Source organism: Sphaerodactylus townsendi, linkage group LG02 (assembly GCF_021028975.2).
Source record: "Sphaerodactylus townsendi isolate TG3544 linkage group LG02, MPM_Stown_v2.3, whole genome shotgun sequence".
Taxonomy (NCBI): domain Eukaryota; kingdom Metazoa; phylum Chordata; class Lepidosauria; order Squamata; family Sphaerodactylidae; genus Sphaerodactylus; species Sphaerodactylus townsendi.
In genome coordinates, this window is record NC_059426.1 from 53,351,281 (window position 1) to 53,373,068 (window position 21,788).

The window sequence follows — 21,788 nt, forward strand, 5'->3', positions numbered from 1 at the left end:
GGCTCTTAACCAGTGTGACTTAATTCACCAAAAACATCTCAATAACTTTTTTAAAAAATCAGAATGATCAAAGAATGAACTTTTTCATTTAAACAAACCATGAATTAAATGTTATTCAAAATGGAGGGGGTGGCCTGTTTTATTCAAGTTACATAGTGACTACCATGCAACCATATAGAAAGAAAATCTCCGTCTACTACTAATAAAGAACATTAAAAGCAAGTAGTAAACTTTTAAAGGTTTGATTGAGGGTTTAATGGACCTGAAAAAAGCCTGCTTACGCCCATTGGTATGGAGATTCATATTTTCCAGATTTTCCAAAATCCTTGAGTCCCAATTACACCCCTGAATTTTAAAATCCCCGAAAAAAATTTGGTCCTCTCCTAACTTGGCAAACAGTTTCCCTCATCTTTAACCTTACAGCCTTAGCCAAGAAGCTGCATGGTTCTTTCAAGAAATGCAATTATGTGCTCCAAAATATATAAGGCTATTTAGTCACACTTTCTGGAACATCGGCTACACGCTCTGTCGCTTTACAAAGGTGAGACACTAGCCAGACGTGCAATTATGTGGTACATGGACCAGATTGGAATCTGCAGAATGGACAATTGTGCTGAACTGATAGAACATTTTTGTTCACATTATTAGAACTGTGCTGAATTGATAGAACATTTTTGTTCACATTATTTCTACAAATAATTCTCAGTAATTGCTCACAATTACTTTTAGAAATATAGTAAAAATAACGACACTACTCTAAACGTATAAGCACTTTCCTTTTAATTAAAATCTCCATGCACATACCACATGGGAAAGAAATAAAGAAAATGTAGAATAACCTTGTGGGGGAAAGCATCTATGCTTCTGATTAAAAGGTCAACAGTCTCAGCTGTATTTTGAACACCTACAACATTATTTCACATTCACAAACATCCTGACAAATATATTGATTTCTTAGAAGATAAAGTAACAGACTGCAGAACAGTAATTAAAGGTCAAGTCATCTTTATTTCAATTCAAAGTGCTTCTGAGTTATACCACTCCTTAAAATTTTGACCATAGTGTACAATCCCACGTACAATTCTTTAGAGTAAATACTGTTGAGCACAGTAGAACTGATTTCTAAGCAAGGAAGAACACAATTGAGGTGCCAGTCTTGCACATTTCTACATTTTATTGCCTCTCACATTTTCCAGATATGCATACATTTTCAATTTCTTCACCTTGTTTTAGCCAGATAATTTACATGTTACTTTTTTCAAAAAGGAAAAACATGTATCTAAGATATAAAGGATAGTTTATACATATTTTTCCTCTCCGTTATCATGACTGGCTATGTCACAGTGATAAAGCACTTAAGAGATCTCAGATTAAATCCACGGCATCTCTAGTTGCAGGTTTCAGGTGATGTGAAAGATCACTACTTGAGATCTTGGACAGCCACTGATCTTGATAGATGGATGCTCTGATTCAGGCAACTGTATTTCTTATGGATGAAGCAGTTCCCACTTTTTAAACTAACCAAACTGAGATACAGGGCCAGTGCAAGCCATGATGTGTGATCCTAAAGTGGTCTCCCCTTTGCCAGGACCTTCCCTGCTCCCTCTCACCCCTAACACGATCCATCCTGCCCACCCCCTTTCCCTAAAAGAGACACAAGGATGTTTACGGTTGGATGCAAAGGGGTACCAATCTCCAAACTACTGCGCTTGTGTCTTCGCCTCCGACCAACCTGGCATGCCTCCACCAGATGCACAACATGGCGCTTGTTGTGCCAGAGCTACAGGCAATCCTCGTCCACTTAATAAGGCCTGGTTAGCAGATGGCAGCCAGACACACTATGGCGTTTCATACGCCTGGCCCATTAATGGCGGTCAGAGTCGCGCCACCCCCCAGGCTGCCCTCAGGCCAGCCCACACTGTCCCTCCAACCCTCCAGGAGTCCGGAGGGCAGCGTGGAGCTTGGACGCAACCATGGCAGGAAGGCGGCAGGGACATCGTGGAGTGGGGCAGAAGGGGAGAAAGAAGGCGTCCATCTTGGCGGGAGCCGCCTGCCCGTCTGTCGACCTCTGCTTCGGCCGTTTCAAGCATGCTTGCATCGCGGCAGACCATTTCCGCTATGCCGCCAGAACTCTTGGCGGCGTGGGGGCGAATGGAGGCCGTGCGGAAACGGCCTATCTTTTGGGCAAAGTGGAAATGGCACACAAGGCATCAGCTTCAGCCCCGAGGACTGCCTACTGAATGCTTGCATTGGGTGATGGTGAATTTGGTGATCCAGTATGGCTTCCTGAGGAGCTAGGTGATTGGCACTGGCACCACTGACCCACCACTGGTGCCACTGCATGTGTGATCTGTGGCTATTCACTAGATGGTGGAAAAACTCTTGTCCCTGTCATTTGCCACATACTTATCCTGTTATATGAAATGATGCAATGTGGGCTTGCCTCCACTTATCTCATGAAGTTCTTAACTCATGAAATTGTAAAGTTGTCAGAAATTGTAAAGTTGTAAAGGCTGTTATTATCTTGCTAAGCTAATCTTAAACAATCTATATGCCATTAAAGGTATTCGAAATCGAATAACTCATGAAGTTTTTTGGTTTTCTTTTAATGCTGTACAGTAGGGGTAGAAAGGAACTGTATCTCAAGCCTGGCTGTAGCAAATAATTCCCTGAACTGGAAATGCAGCTCCCAGATCTGTTTAAGACATTCGCTGGTTGTATAGTGTGAAGGCACTCAGCATATACTCATATGAACTTCATATTGCATCAAGAATTGAGGGTAAAGCCATGCCCTTAAATTTAAAAACCTTGCGTTATCACTACAGAGGTTTGCGTGTCTGTACAGAGAGGATTATTGCCAATGAAGTGAGGGATTAACAATCAGTACATACTCAGAAGTACTCTTGTGGATTCCTTTGGGTAGTTGAAAATGAATGTAAAAGGACTGAAAAAAGAACTGAGATTCATTAACAAAGGAAACATATTCTGGAAAGCACAACCTTTTTGCTCTGGGCTGGCTTTACAGTTAAGGTGGTTAAAATATTAATGCACAGTTATCTCTTATCTTTCTCAGAGTGATTATCTTTGATGAAGACAACAGAAGTGAAGATCACATTTCTTTTGACCTTGTTAGCAGTCTAGTCATTCTTCCTGTCCTGCACCTCAGACCATATTATTTGAATCAGTAGACAAATCAGACACTGAAAATTCAAGTACCTTTAAAACCGTGCTGTGATATTTTTCTTCCAAGAGATTTTCATTTCTTTATATCTAGCCTTGAAGTAGTTAATGCTCATTTGGCAAGTAATAGTCATGTAAAGTAATGATCCCCTTTGTGATCTGCTGTGTGTCCTGCCCTTTAGGGTGTAAAACTTAATGCTCTGTGGTTTGAGTAATGGGTTTGCCAATGAGGTAAACAAGTAACTTCTCCTTTAGTTTGAATATAACTGAATTTGGTCCCTACCATAATAAAAGGTCAAGGTTTCATTTACTTTGCTTCCAGATATAAATATTTGTGCAATATTTTCTATACTGAATAGACTAGTATAATGACATGAGCATCCTTAAATGGTAGGGTGCCCAGCAGTGGCACCGCAGCTGCACCACCTCACCATTCCCAGGAGGGCTTTCTGGTAGCACAGGGAGCCAAAGAGGCAAAAAAAGAGAGACCCAGGCCCTTTCCCCACTTACCCTTATCCGAGGGTTGCTGCTTGGCATAATCCCCAGTCTTGGCGGCATTCCCTTGGCAGACCCAGCGTCCCCACAACCAGCTCTGCGGGGGGGGTCATCCAAAAGCCTCTTTGAAAGAGCTGCCAGGAATGCCACCAGCCTGAGAGGCTTGTTTTAACAGCAGCGTCGAGGGCTGCTGCTCTGTTGCCGCCCTCTCAGTGGGAGTGCGAGGGACCAGCTGCTTACTCTCCTCCAAGTGACATGGGGCTTAAGGTAGAAGTGGGGAAAAGGGCCCCTGCTATGTGAAGCCCTCCAAATGGCTTCCATGGGACTTATGCCACCACTCCCACTCAGCACATTCACTCCCACCCACTTTTGAATGGGGCTGTGGGAAACCCTTTGCTTCGGAACCCAGGATGTATAAAACCAGAGTCACCTTGTCAAGTTTCAGGGGGATGGATGACAGCAGTGTTTGTATTTCTGCTTGATTATATTTATAATTATAGTGCAACAAAAAGAGAGGGGTGTGAGCCAAAGCAGAACGAAGTTAAGGAATCAACAAGTTTAAGTGTGCTTACTGGTGTGTCGGATTGTCACTAAAATTTCTTGAGAACATTTATCATCATTACTTCGATACAGAAATGTAGACAGCATTGCAAACAGGTCGCAATGTCCTGCACTCTTTTTGATTCAAACAGAAGCATTTTTGCAATCTGCATATATATTTAGTATTTAGGCTTGTTGATATTATTTTTTATTATATAGCAATAGCAGTAGTCAGGAATCGAACTTGCCAGAAATATAGGTTCTGCTGCAAATGAATTGGTTGCATAGTATATGCAATCAGGGAAAAGATGGATAATGATTTTCCCCCAGTCTTGACAGCAAGAAGAGATGTGGTCTAGTCCTATTCATACAACAATAGTGAAATCATGTTGTATGTTTCCACATAGTTAGGGCACAATTTTTCCATTTATAAGAAAGGGGTTTCGCTGTTCACCTCCCCCACCAGACATGGAAAATGGGAGACAGGCAGCCCCATCCACAAGCTGCAATGGCTGTGCCCAGCCACCCCCACCTCAATAGGCTTCCCAGTGAAGTGGAGAGGTAAAAAAAACCTTCCCCTGCTGAGAAGCCCCAATGAGCTACACTGCTCTTATGTCAACCAAAATGCTGGTTAACTGTGGACTACAGCCAGCAAAGGCCAGGAGAGAGCTGAATAAAGTCAGTTCCTCTCCCAGCCCCAGCTACACCAGTGGCTGTGAGGTGCTGGCATGTCATTCAGCTGCATTCCTGTGCCAGGGGGAGGAGGTAACTGCTGCACATCGACAGAATCACCCCTCCCCTGGGATAAGTGTCCTGGGGAGAGGTGATTTAGCAGCTAGCATTGGCTGGCTCCCTCCCTCCATCCCCCCCCCTTTGCATGGGATGAATGGGGCTCTTAACCAGTGTGACTTAATTCACCAAAAACATCTCGAAAATAACTTTTTTTTAAAAATCAGAATGATCAAAGAATGAACTTTTTCATTTAAACAAACCATGAATTAAATGTTATTCAAAATGGAGGGGGTGGCCTGTTTTATTCAAGTTACATAGTGACTACCATGCAACCATATAGAAAGAAAATCTCCGTCTACTACTAATAAAGAACATTAAAAGCAAGTAGTAAACTTTTAAAGGTTTGATTGGCAAGTAGTAAACTTTTAAAGGTTTGATTGAGAATGATAACTTTACTTGGCATACAGAAATAGAATTGTTGCTAATGATATAGTGCAGGGGTAGGGAACCTGCGGCTCCCCAGATGTTCAGGAACTACAATTCCCATCAGCCCCTACCAGCATGGCCAATTGGCCATGCTGACTGAAACTTGATAGGGTGTAGATTCCTAATTATCTGGAGAACCCTGGAGATTCTCAATCTCATGATATAGTGGGTAAAAACTGGAAACAGTGGCTGTAGTAAATTGCTTTCATAGAGGGTTTTATACCAGAGCTTTTACTGGAATGCCATTGGCTATGGACGTATATGCACCAGGCTAATGCTGTTTGTGACAAAGACCCTTTCTGCACAGTACAAATGAAATTTCTTGCATATGCTTTTTAAAGATCTGTTGGGGTTGTTTTTTTTCCAGATAAAGCATTGGCAGTGAAAGCAGATTTTTGATTGGCAAGGTTTGATTGGCAAGAAAGTCCCCTCCCTTTCCTAGTACCCTTTTCCTCTCCCCACTTGTAGAGCAATTTCCCCTGTAGGACAACAGATGAGTCAATTACTTTAAATTAAACAAATTAGATATACTAATGTCATGGATCTAATATGCATAGTCAGATTATTGGATTTAAATAATAAATAACATATGCCATGCTGATTTGAAAGGGTTAGAATAAATAAAGTAAGTTTACCTCAGGACACATGTTTTGCATGGAATATTATCTTTTCCATACAGTTGCTATCTTCAGCTGAAATGGGTTTCCTCATAGTTTCTCAATCAAGAAAAGTTGCCGGCACCATTCCTCTGCTTTGGCCTGCCTCCTAAACCTTACAGTTGCTTCTAAGCAAAAATCTATAAGAGAAGAATATGATACATCTCAAAACTATTTTTTCTTTTCAGAATTAACAAATAGAACAAGAATCTGAGACAATAATCTTTTATCTAATTCACTTCCCTATTACCAAAACCTCACACTGTGCTACTCCCTGTCATCAAATCGCAGTCATCCAATGATAATTGAAGATTTAATCTCTGCCCCCTCCTTGCTGCCGGTGTTTTTCAGTGTCTTGGAGGAATACACTAGGGACAAAAGGTCCATATAATTGAATTCCCATAAAAATAATTTTGCTCTTTGAAAGTCTGTATTACTTTTGTTGGATTTGATCTACTTCAATTTAACACATTTGTACAACTGACTGCTGTTCTTCAGCCAAGCACCTTGTAGCAGACCTGAATTAGAATTGTCACAAGGGACACATAATCATGTGTGATCTGAATTCATGTTTTACAAGTCATGCAATTTATTACCATATGGTAAAAGCCATTTCTAGAGATGTACAATAATGAAAAAAACCCTATTTTGTTAAAAATAAGTGGAATCACTGCCCAAGATGATTCAGTGCTCTAATCAACCCCTTGCTAAAGGTTCTGATGAGGTAATTCTAATAACTGATGTTATTTTAAGAGAGCTTTACTGTGTGCTAGTATTCACATCACATAAAAACATTGAAAAAATAGTTAGGAAATCTCTGCATGGTTGACTGAAGAATCTATCCACTGTTTTCTCCTCTTCCTCTTTGTTAGGCCACGGGAAGAAGAGAGTCATACTGAAAGACAGTAAACACTTCTTCCATGCACTTTATATGGTTTTAAAAGGAATGAGGACGTACATGAAAATATAAATCTGTTCAACACTAAACTGCACTAATTACCCATTTGGGGAATATTGTTTATTCTGGCTAAGAGGAGCTCTTCTGAATCTCAGGCAGAGAAAGATACCACCTTGGTACCACCTTGAGATCCTTTAATAAGAGTTGCCAGAGGATTGAGCATGGAATGTGCTGCATGCAAAGCCTGAACTCGGCACTAACCCACGACCTCTCTTGCAAGTGAAGACACATTATGAAGGCTCTTTCTCAGACACTTCTTTGTCCCTATCTTATTTCTCAATCTTCTGTCTTCTGAATTCCTCCTGTGCCTTTCCAAAATGTTTATTACCTCAAGCCATGGGAATGGAGGGAGAAGGAGCTTATAGACAGGCAGGTCTCTTTGTAACATGCCTCTTTACTGTTGCACCAGTGTCTTCTGTTTTATTGGTGACTTTTCTGCACGAGCCAATAAAAGCAGGGGAGAGGCGGCAGTGGCGTAGCTAGGAAAAATGGAGCCCAGGACAAAATCTGAGTTTTGCGCCCCCCCCCAATATGGGCAGCGTCCCTCCCCCACTACAACCAAACAACATTTTTTTGCACCAGGTCATCTCAAAGTCACCATCACATTATAGAACATGCCCCAACACACAAATCTGAACACACCCAGGGCTCCCTAGTTTAAACAACATTGAAAGTGATGCTATCGTTTGAAGGGGGGAATCCACCCTGAAACAGCATCACTTTTAATATTGTTTAAACTAGAGAGCTCAGATTCTCCTTTTAAATACACCTTAAAGAGAGACTCTGGGCTCTCTATTTTAAACAACATTGAAAGTGATGCTGTTTCAGGGTAGATTTCCCACCCATCCACCCCAAACAGCATCACTGTCAATGTTGGTTGTTGTGGGTTTTCTGGGCTGCGTGGCTGTGGTCTGGTAGATCATGTTCCTAATGTTTCACCTGCATCTGTGGCTGGTATCTTCAGAGGTGTATCACAGAGAGAAGTCTGTTATACACCGTGTCCAGACTTCTCTTCTAACAGACTTCTTTCTGTGATACACCTCTGAAGATACCAGCCACAGATGTAGGTGAAACGTTAGGAACAAGATCTACCAGACCATGGCCACACAGCCTGTAAAACCCACAACAACCAGTTGAATCTGGTTGTGGAAGCCTTCATCAATAATTTCAATGTTTTTTTTAACCTAGGGAGCCCAGATTCTCCCTTTAAATCTACTCCAAAGAGGGTGGATTTAAAGAGAGAACCCGGGAAAAATTTGAGGGTGCCTGTCAGGAGAGCAATGTTTAAGCTAACATTACCAAAATTTTAGGCTATCTTTAGGAGAGTATCCTGATTATGCCACCCAGGTTTAGTGAAGTTTGGTTCAGGGGGTCCAAAGTTATGGACCTTCAAAAGGGTAGCCCCATCTACCATTAGCTCCCATTGGAAACAATGGGGGATGGAGCACCCCTTTTGGGGGTCCATAACTTTGGATCTGCTGAACCAACCTTCCCCAAACCTGGGTGGTATCAGAAGGAGACTATTCTTATGATACCACCTAGCTTTAGTGAAGTTTTATTCAGAGGGTCCAAAGTTATGGACCCTCAAAATGATAGCCCCATCTACTATTAGCTCCCATTGGAAACAATGGAGGATGGAGCACCCCCTTTGGGGGTCCATAACTTTGGACCCCCTGAACCAAACTTCACCAAACTTGGCTGGTATCATCAGGAGAGTCACCTGACGATAGCCTGAAATTTTGGTGCCACTAGCCTAAAAATTGCGCCCCCTGCAGGCCAAAATTGAAAAAACCAGTAAAAAATACAGAAAGCCACAAACGAACCTGCAATTTTTGCGCCCACCACAAGGTGGCGCCCAGGGCACTTGTCCCCGGATGTCCCCATGGTAGCTACGCCTGTGAGAGGCAGGTTACATGAGCCTACCCTCATCCTGGCTCCTTCGCATGGCTGGCTGTCCCATGGACAGGCAGTGCATTGGCCGGGGCACGCGCCTTCGCATGAAGGCACTTTTAAAAACTTCCCTGCCTGCCTTATTTTTCTCTGCCTGCCTGAGAAGCGCAGCTTTGCAGGCAGGCAGGACCCCCCCCGGGCCATGATACAGCCCATTTCCCTTGAATGGCTCTGCAGATGGGAGCCAGGGAAGGGTTTTCTGAGAATTGCATTATGTGTGATTCTCTTGTTTTAATGTGGCTCACAGTCGCGGCCATTCACTCGGCCGCAGCTGTCTGCCACATTAAAACAAAAGAATCGCACATAATGCGATTCTCAACAAACCGGGTTGGAGGGGTGGGGGGAAATGCGGAGCAGATCCATATTAGAACTGGGATCCGTGCGAAGTTCCCCCCAACCCGGGTTTTTTACCAGGTTTATCCTGGTTTAATTGGCCTGTGCAGGAAGAGCCTGGAAAAGGCAAGAAGCAAGAGAAATAGGCATGATACCCCTTTTTATTAATACTTTCTAGTTCAGAATTGGTTAAGACAGTCAAGGCAGGGGATAAGATGGAAGAGTGTGTAAGTGCAAGGGTTCCCCCCCCCAGATACTCTACCCCCCATCTGTTTCTCATAATCTCACACTAAAGCATGGGTGCTGTATCAGTTAGCAGACGAGACTCATATTGAGCTGTGGAACAGTAGTTGCCAACTCTTAATGCAGGAGTTATGATTAAACTGCTATATTAACTCATGCAAATGTGTTGGAAAAATGTAGGCTTACATGTTCTTGTCCAAGATAAGGCATTTGGGTCTACAGTTAATTTTTCAGTTCTCTTTGAAGAAAAAAAATGTATTACAGTTTTTGTATTCTATTTGAGTATATCTTTAGAAATGAGATTCATGCAAATCAATGACTTTATGGTTCAAAAATATTTTTGGAGCACTCTGCCAACGTTGATTTCACCTTCTCTCCCTTCACCCTGAATGTCCTTTCACCTTGTGTTTATTCAATATAAATGTCATCCAACTGATCTCACGTGCCTCATGGTGGGCAGGAATTATGATTGCAGGACCTCAATTAACAAGGTTTCTTTTTCAAACATTTGGAAGAAATATTGTTGATCACTGATAAAGTTTGCGCTTCTTTCCTTTGAGTGAAATACTCATGGCTTTTACAAGCCATAACTTCAGATGATAGCTTAAATAATGAATATTTTAATTCAGTAGTTGGGGGCGTTTAATATTACACTCCAGGGAGTGATTGAGAAACAAGTGCTGGCATCATTTATCACTTAACTCTTCCAATAGCAAGCCATTGGACATTTCTGCTTTAAACCCTTTATCTTCATTGTTACTAGATCTTGATTGAAGGGGATACTTTCCCACATTCTAATTAAACCATTTTTAACCTCCTGCTCTGTAGGCATGGACGTTTGGAAAGCAAAATGATTACTGACTGCAGTGGAGGCCTAATCGATAAACTGTTATTCATTTGTCATGGACTTTTTTTATAATCCAAATGAAATGCTCATTATATATATTACAGAGCAAATAAAACACCCAGTATGTAAAAATGTCAAGGTACAAGGACAAGCTGTTATTATTGTTGCTGTCACTTAGCAGAAGGATAGGACAAAGTGGTCTGTTATTCAAAGTTTTGGGCGGCACATCATTTATTGCATTAAACTATGGACCTCTGCATGGATACTGGGTGGAGGATAGAAAGCAGTGGAGATTGAGATGTCTGTTTTCAGATCCCATCCTAAAGTGAATTAGTGTTAAAGTCAAGGTACTTTTATTGAGTATGGAATGTCATGTTGTTTCACTCTGCTTGACAAGTCCTGGGAGATAAAGGCCTTTTCTGCACAAGTCACCTAGAAGGATTCCAGAACATTTTTGATTCTTCCCCTTTACCCCAGTGTTTGACTGCAGTCACCTTTTCTAAACGTTTCATGGTTGCCCTGAAAGGGTTTTTTAAATTTAAAAAAATTGGCTTATTCATTGAAATGATGCTTTGTAGCCGTTAGGTCTCAAAACCTTAAGCCAATAAACAGACTCTGAAATATTGATCAGTAGCTTTTATTGAATAGGCAACGAAACACCATACTGATGAAGCTGAGGCCCTTTCCGCATGAGCAGAATAGAGCGGTGTGAAGCCGGCACCCGGAGCAGTGTGAAGCCGGCACTTTAAACCTCACTCATTGAGCGAGGTTTTTGAAAAGCGCCGTCTTCCCACCGGTGCGGTGTGAACCGCACCACTGGGAAGACACCGTTTTCCCCCTTCACTCATCGTCCCATCCAGCATCGCTCTGGAGGGTTGGGGAACCCGCCAACAATGCCCTCCAACCTCCAGGGGTTGGAGGCAGTGTGGGCGTGTCCCTTCAGCCCTCCAGAGCAGCGCTGGATGGGATGGTGACTGGAGGGGACTGACAGAGAGGCGGCTCCATGCAGAGCCTCCTCTCCATCTGGGGAGAAAGTTGGGGCTGCTCACACGCTGCTGTGAGAGCAGTCCTTGAGCCTCCACCGGCACAATTCATGCGTTTCGATGAGTGCTGAAACAGCCTGACATTCACAGTCCCCTTTATCCCCCATAAAGAAGCCCCCTCCCAAGAGTTGGTGAAAAACAGTCTTTGGAGCTAAGGAGCCCCAAGGTCAGTGGCAGATATCTAGAGAAAGCCACCTGGCTTCCTGCTCTATGAGATAACAGATGTAACACAGCTTTCATGGGACAGGAGTACTGGGGATACCTAGTTGTCTACAAGTGTGTGAAGACATAAAGTAAAGATCAAGGAAAGAATGCATAGATGGCAATAGATACATCTATCAGGCTTGGTTACATGTATCTTTCTAGCAGCTGCAATTTGTTATTTTAAGCAGTTGCATGATTTCAGGAATGTATCTCAGTCACTTAAATAGCATCCCCCTGACAGTAGCTCTGTTTAATCCATGCTTCGTTGATTCACTCAAACAACAACAAAAACTCACAAAAATGACAAAAAAATAAAAAGGCAAGGGGGAAAGGAGTGAGTTCCGGGATGTGGAAAAATGGCACCGAGGGGGAAATTGGACAATGACACAGTGGTGTGGAAAACAGCAGTGGGAACAATAAAATGTTTTAAATATGACCACCCAGAAAGGGAAGTCAGCTCGGAAACCTTTTATCTGGATATAATAATAATAATAATAAGCCTTTATTTGGCATAACAATAATCATAACACAATAAAAACCTGAGATAAAAGGTATACAAATCCAAAGGTTTAGGATAAAATATAAATTATTGATTGTGCATCACCTCCAGTAAAAATTGTGAAACCAATTCACAAGTTTCATTGTCAGAATTGTCCAGAAGGAAAGGAAGTCTACCTGATTCTCCCATTTCACTAGGTATCCTAGAAAGAATATTGGAATATTTTGATCTGATATTAGCAGATTTAGGGCAGCAAAGCAGTTGATGTGCCAATGTTTCAATTTGTTGTTCACCACAAAGAGCATACCTTTCGCTCATTTCCAAGTTGTTAAAATCTACCACGCAATAAAGCGGAGGGGAAAACATTGAAGCGAGCAAGTGTGAGGGAGCTCTTCTCTGCATTGGATTAGTGCAAAAAAAAAAATACAAATAGGGAGCCATCCTGTTTTGATATAGGGCATTGAAAGATGGGTAAGGAATTGAACAAGTTTTCATAGCAGCCCTAAATAAAATTAATCCATTCGCTTTCCAACAATTTTTGTTCTCTTTTAACAAGTTGTAGGGATTCTTAGAACTAGATAGCGGGGAAAGCGAGTCGAGAGATATGCAAGTGATTCAATCTTTCTTTTCGATCAGAGAGAACCATGGATTAGCCTGAGTATCGAAGACAAAAGTAGGTGAATCAGCGAGTGCTCATCATCTGCGAGAAATGCAGAAGCTGAAGCCAAAATTTAAAAGCTCTCAACCAAGCCCTATAGTAAACTAATGAATTTTGGCCCCAGTTCTAAAACAGAGGGCCGCACACGGTACACAATTTGGCAGGCCCATAATTTTCACGGAAAAAAAAAATTTGGATTGGACAGTATTCAAGGAGTCGTCAACTGCTTGGAGCCAGATAGGTACTCCATAAAGTAACTGCGCTTCTATCTTAGAGTTAAAGATTTTTAGTGCTGCTGGGACAAGGGAGTGGCCCTTTCCATAAAAGAAGCGTGCAATGGCAGAATAACTGATGGTAGCAGCTGCAATAGCAGCTTTTTTGTGGGGTAACCAGGAGAGGTTATAAGAAAATGTAATTCCAAGATATTTGTATTGGTTAACCTGCTCCACTGGCACTTTATTAATCGCCCAGTTATGTTTTTTGTATTGTTTGGCAAAGATCAAAATCTTGGTCTTTTGATAATTGATGACTAGTCCGTTATCTGTACAGTACTGCCCACATCTATTCAGTTATCTGGATATATTGTTGTAAAAATGTTTTTTTGGAAACCACAGAGAAAAAGCTGCTTGGAAATGCTTTCAGCACCAAACATGGAAAAACTTACGTGGAACTTCTTAAAGGAAACATTTCATTATCTTTCTGAAGATATTGTCAGCCTCTTGTATAGAAAAGGCCAGAGAAGAGGTTCAGCAACGTTATGATTCAAAATGGTATAGAATCAGACCATTCAAATTTGCAAGAAAACAAAAAGCTATGAAGACCTTGACCTTAGTATATGTGTGCCTCACATTAAATAATTGGTTGAATTCATTAACAGTTAATTTAAAAGGTTAAAATGCAACTTCATAAGGCTGATTCACCCAGGCTTCCAGATTTCACTTTTTTGTATTATAAACTATTGACATGCAAATATCAATCTGCCAAATAACGAACTGTGCAATTAGTTGCTTTACACACACCCACACCCACACGAACACGGACATACAAACAGATAAAATTAAGGATAAGCAAATAGGAGGAAAAAACCTATGAAGAAGGCTATAGTGAAGGAAACCAGATAAGATTCTTGTAAAACTAAACAGCTGAAATGCTGAGGAGGCACTTGCAGAACTGATAACTATGCCTTTTGTCTGGGATCTCCCCCCCCCCCAAATCAATGCAGGTTTTTCTAAGATAACTTTTCCATCTAGTATTTTGGAAGGAATCATTTATCAAGTGAACTAGACCTTAGAAGGGAAGGTTATAATTGCTTCCAAGTGATTCTGGCAATAATAGCCATGTCTTTATGGACAATCAGCCAACAGAACTCTGCATGATTGTCCTCTGTAGTAGGGGCCATTAAGGTATAGAGAAGAGGAATACTGGGTCCCTGGTAGAATATTTGACCAGAGTGCAAGGTCAGAGGCAACTGAATAATATTGTAGCAGGCAAGCAATGAGCAATCTCTGGCCAGAAAATATAATTTTAGTGTGGAAGAAAGCATAGCTTTCTTATCCAACCATATCCATATCCAACCAGCCAGTGAATAGAGTATAAGTTTGCCAACCTCCAGGTGAAAGTTCAGGAATTACAATTGATCTCCAGACCACAGAGATCAGTTCCCATTGACAAATAGCTGCTTTGGAAGGCATGCTCTGTGGCATTATACCCCACAGAGGTCCCTCCCCTCTCCAAGCCTCACCTTTCACTCCCAAATATGCAGGAATTTCCACCTGGAACTGGCAACCTAGAAATTGAATATTATCTCTGTTTTCAACCATTCTCCAGTAACATTTATACATGTTCATGGATTTGCCAGGAAAATCTTAAAAGAGCATGCCAGAGAAAGTCCATGGTCTTAACTGAAGGATCTGCATAATCCCTGAGTGAAGCAAAATGAGATGCCTGAGAATATCCCAGCTGTCTCAGGCAAAAGACAGTTCAAGGTAATCCCCAAAGGCATAAAATGGCCCACATAGCCCAGCATTTCAAAGCAAAGCTATACTGTCCCCTGTCCTCGCCTATTGAGGCTTAATTTAGGGAAACTGTCCAGCCTAGTTTGCATAGGTCATCTACTTTTTCAATGAAAAATATAACTTTGTGGATAGGGAAATTTCCAGTACAAAAATCACAACCGCCAAATATTCAGCTCCTAAAAGAGCCACAAAAGCAGAGGCATAAAAAAGTTTGTCAGTTATTAAGTCTCAGTTGTTCAATTTTCAACCTGTAGCCGTTGGAAATGCTTTTAATGTTCCTTTGTCTTCCATTCCTCCCCCTGTTTGAGGTCTTCTGTGCTGTGTAGAGAAATCTGCTTTTGTTTGACAATTGTACGCAATCTTTCTTTTTTGACATTCTGTTTCAGCCTTTCAGCCCTTCTCCCTAGTTTTACAAACAGTGCAATTCTAAATAATTACATCCTTCTATTCTCAGTGGATGTAGCCCTGCTGTATTTGGGATTGCATCATAAATCTGCTGTTTAATTGACATGACCCTATTTGTATCAATACCACATTTACTGTTGACGATGCTGTAATAATTGTTTAAGTCTGCACATTTTAGCTCTAATGGTTGGATTCCTATGACATAGCTCCATAAAATACATCATAAAGTGATATATGCTTTGCATGCACCATAGTATACCACATAGTAGTTTTGGATGCTTTATTAATTTTGGATGGATTGCATATTCCTAGTGCTGTTCCTCACATTCAAACTCTTAGCTGTATTTCAAGGAAGATGAATTTACAATCTGAGGATGCCCAAAAGTTATAAGTATTATGTTTCAGTGAACTCAGTTGACGCTCAGGTGTTTTAAGTAGTATTGAAAGGAAGATTCAATTTTTCACAGTGGAGGCACATGCACAAGGCACCTTTTGGCTTTCTTTGATTTTTTATTTAAACATTGCCAATATGTCTCCTAGACTGGGAACTCTGTAGCCTACATGTACAGAACTCTTGCTGAAGTCAATATATAACTGTCTCTCTTGTGAGGACACAAGTTTTTTTATCTTTTACTGAAATTATATATAAAGTTGTGTGTTAATAGATCTACAGCTGATCCATATGTGTCTATTTGCCTCTGATTCATAAATTGTAGTTTGCTATCTGGTATTATGTTTCCTATCCCATATCTAATAATAATTGCATTTGGCCTTTACACAGCACTTTCAGGTGTTTGAAGCACTTCAATACAATATTGCACAAATACCTTACAACTGTCTTTAAGATAGAACAGTATTATTGGGAAGGATCACAGAGTTAGGCCTTTTCGACGCAAATTGTTTAGAACATCTCTGGAACATTTTTGATCCTCCCCTTTAGCACAATGTTTGTCCACACTAACCTCCTTCAAATGTTTGCTCATCAGTAAATTTACCACACATAACAGAAACTGCAGAAAGAAAATCTGTTGAATCAGTGCTTCATGGGTTTATTCACAAGTGAATTTGCCTGGACTTAACAGAAAATATAAGGAAGAGAGGAGTGAGAGAAACAGCCAAAAGTATAAAATACATGAAATGATAAAAACCAAGAGGCAAGGAGGGAAGGGGTGAGGTGAGGGACATGAAAAAATGGTGGACTAGGCTCTGAGGGTAAATTTAAGCAAGGGCACAGGGAAACAGATCAGCTTTTCAGCAGGAAATTTAAAACATTTAAAGAATACCATACTGCAAGGGAAGCCAACTTGGGTCAATTCTGCACAGGGTAAATATAATGGGTGCAGGATGCTATATGACCCATTTTGGGGCGGGGGACTTCACACAGGTTCCGTCCCCAGAATGAGTCTGCCCCAGTTTATTTTTCCCAAGCCGGGTTTTTTGAAAATTGCTAAACCAGTGATCCTTTAGAAAAATTCTGGGTTGGAGCCACTGCCTCGCAAACAGCCAGGCCAGAGGCACTTCATTTTCTTCTGTTCCACCATGCCGCCCAAGGTCAGGGAGAATCTGCCTGCTGTTACCTAGTCATTGCAGGGAAGCCCCTTTTCATTTTCAAAATTTTGTGGGTTGCATCTGTATAACTACGCAAGTGCAGCCAGTCATATCATGGGATGATCGGCATGGCTGTGGGGGTTCATATCTGCATGCTTGCGTAGCTAAGGAGGTGTGACAGGAAATTTTAAAAAAGAGAAGCATCTCCATGCAAAGGTGTAAAAACAACCCAGATTGTTTCCATGGGCTTTGATCACTGCCTGCGCAGCACACATGCGAATGGGAAAACAGGAGAATGGGTTCCTGTACCCATTATATATTTGCTGTGCGGAATCAACCTTGGAAACTTTTCATCCAAAAGAATTGTTGTAAAAGGAGTTTAAAGAGAGAGAACAGTCTAAGGCTCATTCCGCACATGCAGAATAATGCACTTCCAAACTGCTTTCAGTGCTCTTTGAAGCTGTGCGGAATGGCAAAATCCACTTGCAAACAGTTGTGAAAGTGGTTTGAAAACGCATTATTTTGCGTGTGTGGAAGGGGCCTAAGCTAGAAATAAAACGTTTCCAAAACCGAAGGGAGAAAAAACAACAACAATGCAGCACTCCACATAGGAAACATTTCATTTCCTGCCTGGAAGCATTTTAAAAGGTGCTTGTGGAAAGAGCTTTAGACTAAGAAGAAGGCTCAGCATTAAAATTCAGTCTCTCCCACTCACATTAACAGAATTGGCAAGTCTACTTTCACTCTAATTGGTAATGGGCCACATAATTATATAGGCATCTTGGTAGAAATGCTACTACATTCATTAAACACATCCCCCTTTCCCCCTTCAGTAAACAATGAACTTTGCCTGGCAGTGGAAGATTTTAGTAAGAATAACATACAAGTTCCATCATATTGCTAATTGACAAATCAAAATGTGAAATTTTTTAGGTAGATATGTTACTGAAGTTCATTATAATGCTGCATTCAAATGGGTCAGAAGTTAATGGGTTTTGCTATTATATTTCTGTTAAATATGCGCTTTTGGTTGCCAAATGGTGAGTTATACATAGTAGATGCAGTGGGAGGAGAGGAATTATGGGAAATGCTGGCAATGTATTCAGATAATGCACAACAGAAACAAACAGACCCAAATAAAGGCATCATTTATATCTTTACCCTGATCAAATAACACTATTTTATGCTTCATCTACACTTGCCAGGGTTATACTGAAATCCTACTTGAAGTGGGGAAATCACCACAAATTACTATTTGCTATACTATTTGCTATAGTGCAAATAATAGAACTGCCCCCCCCCCCAAGCTTTAAAAAGAATGTGCCACGCAAAAAAGCAGGAAAACAACAATGGTCCTTTCAGAAGTGCTCCGGACTGTTCAAACAGAACACTGGCAAGACTCAGAAACACAAGGAAGATCTGAAAATGTGAGAAAGCAGTTTTCATAAATAGCAGCAGAGCCCTGCAATGCCATTGGGATGCAAGCAACTTTCTCTGAACAGGTAAAAATAAATCCATTAGCAGCTGGGAGTCAAACCAATTGTGTCTGAATTGACACAAAAAAATCCATTAGCAACCCGCTGCTCTACTACATTATAAGGGCAGTTTCAAAGGGGCCAATGTATACCTTAGCACCAGACTTTGAGAGTAAGCTGATTAAAAAAGTGAATATTTTCAGAAAGAGACTGAAGAGATCCTGTCTTAGAGCCTGTATTTTGCCATAAAGAATAGTATGTTTCAGTGAACACTTAAAAGTCAACTGTGCTGTCTCAGAATCTGGTTCTCAGGCAAAGTCAGTGGGATTTCCAGAAGGAGCTCACACTTACAGTGTAAAAGGCCTAAGATTGGGTAAATGCCAAAAAATCGTCTCAGGCATGAATGTTTGGCTGATAATAACACTCTTATGTTGTTCATGGAGACATGTTAAATGTATGAGCCCAGCAAATGCTATGTGTTTTACATGTATACTGCTTTCAGAAGCCACTTTGGTGGCTTTGCTGAAATGTTGATTGATTCTGAGCCATTTATATGAACTGGATTTCTTGAACTCTATCATAAGAAAGAGCACTTAGAGTTTGTCCCTCCTTTTATTTAGGTTTTTCATATCAAAAGGACTTTCCTGAATATTTAAATATCTGTCTCATGATATGCAAGAGTGTTTATGCTAGCTAGATTAAACATGATACCTTCTCAAGTAATGGATGGTCACTGTAAGAAGTTTCCTTACTTGAATAGTTTATGTTTGTGTTGGGGCAAATTTATATGTTGGAGTATTGCCTTTTGGAAGGTATTTTACTTGGATTTAAGAGAATTGTGGATTTTAATGCTTTTTCAAGGGAATGCAAATATATCTACTGGAGATAAACTGAGAGTGCCCCAGCAGGTACTGAACACATCCATTTTGGCTGTTGCAAATCCCCCATCCCAACCTATATCAAGCTATAACAGTATAAACAAATGAGTCTGAGTCTGAAGTTGGTTATTACGATTGTTTTTAATTTTATTAGTGTAATACTGCTCAAGGCCATTAGACCAAATGAATAGTTTAATTTAAGTAAGTAAAATAAAAAGCTACTTCGAACCTGTCTGTCAGGTGGAGGTTGGAGACCCCATTAGTCAAACTTCGCATGACAACACCTTATTTTAAAAGACATCTAAAATCCCAGTTTTCCCAAACATAATACAAAAATTAAATCCATCGTTAAAAGCCCAGCCACAGATAATTGAGCAGCTTGAAATGAATTTTCAGACCAAAGCACCATATAAAGATAGCATTAAAAGATTACGCATGGATTAAAAGCCTTGCTAAACAGAAACATTTTGGTTTGGTAATCCAGTCCAGTCCAGAACCTTTATTAGGCACCAAAAAAAGTCAAACATTTCCAGATACATTAAAAAATCATTGTTACATTGTAAAACACGCCTTAAAAATATGGCAACTGCTTCCGAAATTTCTACATTGGAATTGTTCAGGAGCTTAAACATTTTTCTTTTATTGGAGAATAGTGTGAATCCTGTTGGTAACAGTGCCCACAAGGCAATTCTAAAGTTGTTATACTTTGAACAATACAGCAAAATATGAGAGATTGAGTCCGATGTATAGGGACAGTACCGGCAGCAACGGTCGTTGTGTGGAATATTGAGAAAGCGCCCTCGGAGGTAAACTGAGGGAAAGGAATTGCATCTTGCTCTAGTTATGACCCATCTATACTTGTAATCAACTAGTTGTTCCAGATATACAGCTAGGCTTGTTTTCTGGGGAATGATCCTGAGGTACAACAGGGAGCAAGAGCTTTGCGCTGTGCTCAGGAGAAATTGATATTCCATATCATATAGCTGGTCTTTAGACGTTGATAAATCTCCGTGATCGTAAGCATATTCAGAGACTCCCATGAAAAACCCAAGGAGAAGATTTTTTTTTTCTCAATGCGCAACCACCACTTCAAAAGCTGGAGCTCCCTCATTTCTAGCAAGGTTAAACTTTTTGGATCTGAACAGAAACATAAATGCAACCCAAACTTGAATGTTATAGCCCATGCCCTAGTTTCTAGTAATTGCTGTCCTGATTCCAGACAAAGAACACTGTAAAGGACACAATGTGGGGTGCCAAATATCTTATACAGGAAATTTGATTGAACACGTTCCAAATTCTGATGCCAAGCTTGAATCCAGATGGGGATACCGTACAGAAGGTACTGAGCCACCTTAGCATTAAATACCTTCAGTGCTGCTGGGATGAACCTACCACCATGGATATAAAAAAATTTAAATACTGCAGCGGACAGGTTTTTGCAGCCTTTGAGAGTGTTGTTCCTATGAGTGGTCCAGCTTAGCTTAAAATGAAATGTTATTCCAAGGTATTTGAACAATTTAACTTGTTCGATGTCTACCCCTCGGATGGACCATCTCATGGGTCTATAGGTGTTAGAGAAAACCATTATTTTGGATTTCACTGGGTTTAAGAGAATTAGGGATTTTGATGCTTTTTCAAGGGAATGCAAATATATGTACTGGAGAAAAACTGAGAGTGCCCATCAGGTATTGAACACGTCCATTTTGGCTGTTGCAAATTCCCCATCCCAACCTATATCAAGATATAACAATATAAACAATGAGTCTGAGTCTCATTTTTTAAATTATTTGGAGACCCCATTAGTCAAACTTCACATAATACAAAAATTAAATCCATAATACAAAAATTAAACTGAAGCTTTGTCTCTGAAAAAAGAATCAGCAGGAATTGAATGGACTAAGTGGTTGTTTATGTTTAGTTATAAGTGTTGGAAGACTTATACTGTATCTTGAAGAACTCTGTCAGAGAAATGGAGGAAATGTAAATACAAATAAAAGTGTTAAGTTGATTAATTATATGTAAGATCAATATATAAGATTGGATACAGCCAGAGTGCAACGTGTGTATTTCTTAGTATTTAGGCTAGTGTTGACATTGCACTCTTAGAGATAGTGGTGATTTTTATTAGTTTGTGCCAGAAGTGACATCATACTATTGAAGTGACAGTGATTTTCATAGAATTGAAGCAAGGGAAGGGGCTTTCACTGTAGCAGAAGATTTGGCAACCTTATTTGAAAGTTACATCTTATTAATTCTCTAGGTAACTGAGTGAATGGGGTCCATTTTAAAGAATAATGTAGAAAAATCCATAATCTCCCTCTAAACTGTATGCTATTTCTATCATTCAGTCTTAATTTGTCATGCACGACCTATTGGTGTTTATTAACATACTTAAGGAAAGAGACTGAGGTTTTAGACAGCTGCATCATGTCTACTTAAAAACAGTGTCACGATTACCCCAAGGTAGAGACATTTTAGAGCCTGCACAGCTGCATTCAGGTTAAAGTTAATTACAGCAAATACTTCAAGGAATTATGTTGTTTATAAAGCTGAAGTAAATGCAGTCATGTGAAGCCAGCTCCAGCAGTAACAGAGCAAATCCTGGTAAAAAAAATATTTAAAAGACTATTCATTAAAAAGAAA

General features: G+C 40.5%; 1 protein-coding gene across 1 annotated transcript in view; it reads left to right on the forward strand.

The window, feature by feature from the left end:
- Positions 1–21,788, forward strand: part of DPP10 (dipeptidyl peptidase like 10) — a 709,371-nt gene that overhangs the window by 130,662 nt on the left and 556,921 nt on the right. The gene's annotated exons all lie outside the window — the stretch shown is intronic.